Genomic DNA, 8,028 nt, shown 5'->3' with positions numbered 1-8,028 from the left:
ATGCTAGTGTAGTGTACAAACGGGAATACTCCACAGATATATAAGAGGCTAATACTCTAAATCCACCAGGGTCTCGTCTGATCTTGGAAACTAAAAAACAGGAGAAACCACTTTGAATAGTCCTTTCAAAAGAAAACCCTAGGAACTTCATTGGGTCACCATATATGTCAACAGGGGAATTGCACACACACACACGACATTTTTATGCGAGGTCAGATGGCCGGTCTGTTTTGATTAGCATTTCTAAGTAACTGACATCAGGTCCTTAGATTTCTCTCTTAGATCCCTCTCAGCTCTAAGCAGTTACAATGAACTGAATCTCTTAGAAACATCTTCATCATCTATTGCCTCTTTCATTGAGTTATATGATGTTACATCATACAGTTTATGGAATTAACACAAGAGTAAATGAAACATCAACCAGCTAGTGTTCTTCTGGGGTTGCAGATACCTTCCTTCTCTCTCTTCTCTGCTTCAGCTGTTTCCCAGATTTGGGGACTATTACTATAGCCCAGGGGTGGAAATCATTTGGCCATCAATGTTGAACTGTCTCCATAGGACACAAGTATGGAGGCTGGGGGAAGAGTCTATCTATGGGGCTAATCAGTGGGCTTGCTCTCGCTTATAAAGTTGTGAGGCTTAGGAGGGAACCCCAGGTTTTCTTCCAAAATGACTCTCCAAGATGGCAACTGGTCTCTTTGGATTGCCTTGGGGTCTGGTGTTTCCAACCAAGAGTGGCTGGGGAGGTCTGGAATATCCTGGAGATGTGATCCAAGTCTACACATAAAATTGACTTATGTTCATATACACCCTGTACACACAGCTAGAGGTTCACTGATACAGTATTTTTTAAAAATTCAGGTATGAGCAAACTTTATTTACACGAAGTATTAGAAAGCAAAGGTGTCACTATCTTACCCATAAATGAAAAAGGTTTTGGGTTTTGGGAATATTAGGGAATTCCTGAGCCATGGAGACTGTAATGTTTAGCGTTTTGTTTTAACATATTGCAAGCCATTTGGGTACCATATTAGGAAAAGGACAGGATATTAAATAAATAAATAAATAAATAATAATGTTAGTCTCCCCTGCCCCACAATTTGCCATTTGCACATTGTGATTATGATGACATTGGTGATGTTTCTGTTGTAGCGCACTCATAAAGCTTTCAGTGATGCATCCAGCTTAGTAGAAAGCAAGGGGAAGGAGGAAGGGAGTTTTCATGGGAGACACTTGAAATTTCTTGGGAGCCACTTGCTGTTCAGTACAAAATAGAAATAAGAAAAAGAAGATTTGTGTACATTTGTTGTTTGATACCAAAAATTGGGGGGGGGGGGGACATACAAGCAAAAGCAACCAACCAGTGTCCCCATCTAAATTTCAAATCTTTAGCACTCAATGTGGAATAATCAAAGGAGCTCTTTCCTTTTAAATACGCAGAACAAAAGAGGCAAGTGGCAGTTCAGTTCTAGAATGAACAGATGTAGATTCTGAAGAGATGAGAGCAAAGGAATCCAACAGGTGAGATGGGTATTTCAATACTTCCGGTGGCCAAACGTGATCTTTACTTTTGCCTCCTAAATACCTTTGTCTAGAAAAAAGGACAGTACAAGAGTTCCCATGGTCCTAAAGATATATATGAAGTCAGGTAAATATACTATATATATATATATATATATAAATATATAATATATATATATAGATATATAGTATTATATATATTCTAGAAGGGAAAGTGTATTTCCAGTGAATATCAAGTTTCCTGTAAGCCCTACAGAGCAGGGCCTGGAAAAAGAGTGGGTTTGGTGGTTGTGTTAAGCCCTTTCTTAATAGCTTCTTCAAAGTCCATATAAGAGAAATATTTTCCATGGTTAGCATTTTATATTTCACGATTTTCTACATGACTCTCTCGCAGATTTAAAAGAAATTTTCAAATTTAAAAAGAACTGCAAACACCTCTGTTTTAAAAGATGGAGCAGTAAGAGCTTCCAAATTAAGATATGTTTTCAAATCTCTTTGATATAGAATAAGAGATGATAGCAGACAAATCGTTACAGGAAATGGCATGGCTTAAAAACTATAAAGTTGTACACCTTCAACTAAATTACGGCAAGACACCAGAACAAAAAGTCCATTGCAATCTAAGGAGTAAGACTTTTTTCCCCCACAAGAGTGTTTAAAATATCTTAATATAAGGTGGAAGTGAGTACTAGTAATAGGTTCTGTAGAGAGAAGAAAGTGGAATTCTGAACTGTTAGAAGATCTGAATATCAAAATATCTACAGTAGTTCAACATTTTTAAAAAGATCATTTGTTAAAGTCTCTTCAGGCCTATTTAAAGCAAGCTCATCCGGAGAGGAATTGATTAGTAACTATTGACTCCAAAAGTCAAACAATATGGAAATGAAAGCTAAATAGCTATTTCTGGGACTGATCTCACTCATCTGTATTTAGAATAATTGCTGAGAACCTACTGTTTTTTCATTGTTTTCTTTGAGAGTCTTTTTATTTTTACCATAGGTCTTTAGAGCTACAATAATTTATTTCATCCAAACTCACTTTTTAGGTGCCACATGTGCTGAGGGCTGGGGTGGTTGTTAACTACTGTCAAGTTGATGGCATCTGTAGTGCAATCTTCCTCTTTTCCTATTGCCTTCTACCTTACCAATCATTATTGACTTTTCTAAGAGTCATGTTTTGTCATGATATATTCAAAGAACAATAGTCTCGGTATAGTCATCTTGGTTTCTAAGGAAAGTTCAGGCTTGATTTGCTCTAGGATCCATTTGACTCTTTAGCAGTCTACAGTAGCCATAGAACTCTGCTCCAGCATCACATTTTAAATGAGTTATTTTCTTCTTGTCAGCTTCCTTCACTGTCCTGCTCTCACACTATAGATTGAAAATGAAAATATATTGGCATAAACAATCCTAATTTTAGTATTTAATTATATATCTTTATATTTCATAGTTGCCCCTCCAAGTCCTAGTGCTTCAAAGTTATGTAAATCATCTGTGGTCCTTATTTTTGTTTTCTTAATGTAACCCTTCCTTGAAACCTTCTTCCTTGACTTTCTGGAGTAATGGTTCCAGGTCTTTGCCATTTCTGTATATCTTAAAGTACTGATGTTCCTTCTTCCAGTTTTCATGCCACTCTATTTCTTCGTAGTCTATTCTGATGGTAGTCTCTTGTCCTGAGTACAGGTCATGCATCAGGACATTCAAATGTTGTAGCACAACCATTTCTTTAGAAGTGACACAGAGTTTTTCATGACTTACACAACCAGAGGCTTTGCTGTAGCTTATAAAGCACAGGCTGATTTTTTTTTTGAAATTCTTGTGTGTACTCTATTATCCAATGTATGTTTGTAGTATGATCCCTAGTGCCTCTTCCTCTTCTGTATCCAACTTGGACATGTAGCACTTCTCACTCCATATATGCACAGTCTTTTTTATAGACTTTTGAGCATCACTTTACTTATGTGGGAGATTAATCCAGTGCTTACAGCAATCCCTGGTGTGCCCTTTTTGGGGGTTTAGAATGTATATTGAATGTTTCCATTTTATGGGGGCCATTGTTTTGTTTTCCATATTTTTTGACAGATCTTAGTTAGAACTAGAGTAGATTCTGTCGCTGTAGCTTGAAGCAGTTATAATGGTATGCAGCCTGTTCCTAGTGATTTACTTTTCCCAAATGCCCTGAATGCAGCTTCCTTTCACTTTCTAAAATTGTGGGTTCATCTTCAAATAGTTCTTCCATTAATGAATCTGTCATCCTTTCATTTCATTTACATAGTTCTTCAATGTATTGCTTCCATCATCTTTTTATTTGCCCTAGCTATTGTAACATTTTTCTTTGCTGGTCATAGAGCACCCCCACTCTTGGCTTAAATTTCCCTTGTTCCTTGGACTCTTGTTCTTTCTTTTCATAGAATCATGGGATTGTAGAGTTGGAAGAAACCACAATGGCCATCCAGTCCATCTCCCTGCCATGCAGGAAATCACAACCAAAGCATCCCCAACAGATGGCCATCCAACCTCTGTTTAAAGATCTGCAAGGAAGAGGTTTTATGTTCTCATCTTCTGTTTGACATGGAAAATCACGGCAGCAGCACTGCTGCCCACAGCACAGACTTACAGGAACAATCTCACTACTGCAGAAAAGTAGTGCCATGGTGAGGGACTGGGATGGGATATCTATGAATAAGGAAATAAAAATGTGTAATGTAGATTTTTGCATGTATTCATCAGAGGTTATCTTCTTTTTGTGACATCTTAAAGACAGATAGAAATACTGCAACTTATGTTTTCAAGGACTAGAGCACACTTCATTAGAGCGAGAAAATGCTTTCCTCATTTGAGATATATGACTGAAGCAGTGTGGTGCTAATACAGATAAATAGACAAAACAACTACAGACATTGGGGTCAAATGGTGTAGTCTGTGACAAAATAAAGAAAACAAACACAGTTATATCTTCTCTGCTAAATCCAGAGTTCATTTGCCCAGTCTTTCTCCACTGCAAATGTGTGACAAAGTGCAAAGTTGATCTCTTTTCTCTTGGCCACCAATGGCAATCTCAGGCTTCCTAATCAGCTACATTGACAGAGATGCTGTGTAATACCTAGAGAGCAAAAGACTACCACCATACAAGAATTCCTCAGCTAAGAAAGTAGAAGTAGAAGTATTCCTGTGCATTACTTCTTTAGCTGAAAATGTTGTACCAAAGACAGAAATAACATAGAAATAATTGGGGGTAAATAAAAGAGACAGTGAGGTGTAGTGGTTTGAGCATTGGACTATGACTGGAGACCAGGGTTTGAATCGCAGCTCAGCTATGTAAACCTATTGGGTGATCTCGAGCAAGTCACACTCTCTCAGTCTTAGAGAAAATTTGCCAAGAAAACCCCATGATAGGTTTTCCATAGGTTGGAAATTACTTAAAGGCAAACAACAACAACAACAGGGGTAGGTTCCTACCCTCACAAAAGAAAAGAGAAAATTTTGTATTCAAATCTAACAATATGCACATGTGAAATTAAACAACGAGGTCAGGTAAGCTATGTACACCCAAAATTTTGAAAATTTTAAAGACCATTTGAAATCTTCCAAAATCTATCCATTTTTCTCTTACCAGCCTCCATTTTTCCTATGATTTCCAATTTGGTGGCAAAACGTATAGATTTATACTTTTAAAAAACATGTTGGGGGTGGCTGGCCAGGTAGGCTAATATGCTTTCCCTTTTTATCTTTCTATTGATCTTCACACTATCTCAGTAAGGAATTCTGAAGGTATCGGCTCTTTACCTTGTCTAGTGTAGGCAATCATGCACAGCTACACTAGGAGCAACTAGAACAAAATCCCATTCTTTCCCAGCTCAAGTCTTATTGCATGACATGGTGCTTCAATCCAGCATTGAAAGTCTGTTTTTCTAACCCTCTTTCACCATCCTCCCTGTGCCAATGGTGCTAAAAACCATCCAGCTAGAAAGAGGGCAAGGAGAAAAAAAGGGGATTGTGCATACATAAAAAGACCAGGAGAGAGCCAGAAGATCCCAGTCAGTTCTGTGGGCACAACTGAATGCTGGAATTGGCTGCTGTGTTGCCGTCTGTAGATACTTTGGTCCTTCCTCTTTAGGTTCAGACTCCCTAATTTGTGCAACTACATGCATACTTCAACTTCTTTGTCAATGGTTTTGGTTAACTCAAATATGCCTATAGTTGCACAAATCAGGGAGTTTGGGCCTAAAAAGGAAGGCACAAAGTACAGTTGGCTCTTCACATCCATGGAGGTTCTATTCGGGACTCCCCGCGAATGATAAAAAAACCATGAGATCTCAAGTCACATTTAATGCTGGTATGGCCCAAGCACACTTAACCGCCATTAAAGTGAATGGGGCAGGGCCATCTGCAGATGATCAGATCCACGGATGGCAAGCCCATAGCAATAGCAATAGCAAGTACTGTACTTTTCTATACCACTTATCAGTGCATTTATGGACTCCCTGGGTGGTTTACAGTGTGTAAGCTAATTGCCCCCAACAACCTGGGTACTAATTTTAGCGACCTCAGAAGGATGCCAGGCTCAGTCGACCTGGAGCCCTTGGCTGGGATTGAACTCACAACCTTGTGGTTTGTGAGTGGCTGCATTACAGGCATTTAACCATGGTTGGGGCAGATGAAATGTATCCATGGATGGCAACACAGCAGGTAGTTCCAGCATTCAGTTGTGCCCACAGAATTGGCTGAGATCTTCTGGCTCTCTCTTGGGTACCTATTGGCCACTTCAGCCCCAGGAATGAGGAATGAGGTAGGATGTAGTGGGGATGAGCTCAAATGTCTGACTCTTAAGCTTATCGCACAAGCCCTGGAATGGGCCTGACGCGTTATATAAGGGGGCATGATGGGAACGGGAGGCGGAATTGAACACATCCTATTACACAGGAGAACACTGCTGCCACCACCGGAAGTTCTCATTACGTTCCTGATGCATCCTAGAGGAGGCAATTTTCAGGTTCTCAACCATTCCTGAAAATCACCCCCTCTGGGATGCATCCAGAACGCGATGGGAACTTCTGGCAGTGGTGACGGCGTTCTCTTGTGTGGTACGATGCGTTCTATGCCACCTTCCATTCCCATCACACCCCCTTTTGTAACGTGACAGGCCCGTTCCAGGGCCTGTGCGATAAGCCAGTCTGTTGTAAGCTGGTCCATCATACTGCCTGTCCTCCATCCTCAGATGGATAAATGGCAAGAACCACTTGTACTTGCAGATGTAGGATGCCACCTTGCACAGGCTTGGAATATGTATGTGTCCCAGGCCCTAATGTGAAGCCAGTTAGATCTGAGTGGCTTTGAGTGCTCTAACAAACCTTGTATCTCAATGGGTCACATCTGTGTAGAAAATATCATGATCTGTGATGGAACTGTATTATTTAAACAATTAATATCACATACTTAGTTGTTAAATCATCATTATTATGTTACAAAAACTTCCATGCAAACAATGTGACTTTCCATGAGCTGGAGTTGGGATAAAACATATACTGTGTCTACAAATTCAGACAGAGGATTCATAATAGATTCTGTTACGCATTGAACCAGATGTTACCATTCATATCTATACATAAAGCACAAATGTATAGTATGATTTATTGTGTTTCGTGTAGAATGATTTGAAACCTCAAATATATATAACACAATAGTAGTACATAGGAAACACTCCCAATTGAAGAGACAGACAGACTTTGAATGTGTCCCAGGAAGTCTTGGGTCTGTGTATTCCCATTAAGTTATGAAGTGCTCAGGGTTACAGTGAGTGAATAATAATTCCTCACTTTCCTCACTGGCAGAGGAAATGATGGAATAACTGCTCTGATCCCATCTTACGGTCCTTGGACTTTGTATAGTAGCATACAAATGTGATTATTACAAAAGCAAATAAACAATATACAATGCACTTGACTTTTTAATACCTTACAAGCAATGCATTTCAAAAGTCAGGTATGTCTATTTTGATAAATGTCTACTTTCCTAGGCCTACAGCTGCTCTGAACACATTAAGTCCTATTTCTCTCTCTTCTGTCTCTACACCAGACTTATTTTAAAAAGTAGTCAACAGTGTACTTGAATGTTTAAAACTTTTTGCTCTATAGGTTCCAAGGCTTTGGAATATTCTAATGGCATCTTTGACTGCCAGTCCCCGACATCTCCATTCATGGGGAGCCTGCGAGCCCTGCATCTGGTGGAGGATTTACGTGGTTTGTTGGAGATGATGGAAGTGGATGAAAAAGAGGGATTGCGTTGTCAAGTTCCGGATTCGACAGCAGAGATTTTGATCGAATGGCTACAGAGCCAAATGGTATGGCAGTAATATGCATTAATTTCTCTTAAAAAGAAATCTTGTTTGATTGTTCCTTTATTTAACCTCTTAATAATCTGTATTTTATATTGATGTATAATGTATATAATTATGCAATATCTCTCTCAAAACAAGACACTATCATAGTGTGGTTCCATTTGCTTTTCT

The sequence above is a fragment of the Sceloporus undulatus genome, chromosome 5 (assembly GCF_019175285.1).
Source record: "Sceloporus undulatus isolate JIND9_A2432 ecotype Alabama chromosome 5, SceUnd_v1.1, whole genome shotgun sequence".
Taxonomy (NCBI): domain Eukaryota; kingdom Metazoa; phylum Chordata; class Lepidosauria; order Squamata; family Phrynosomatidae; genus Sceloporus; species Sceloporus undulatus.
The sequence above is the reverse complement of the archived record's forward strand: the minus strand, read 5'-3'. Positions refer to the sequence as shown.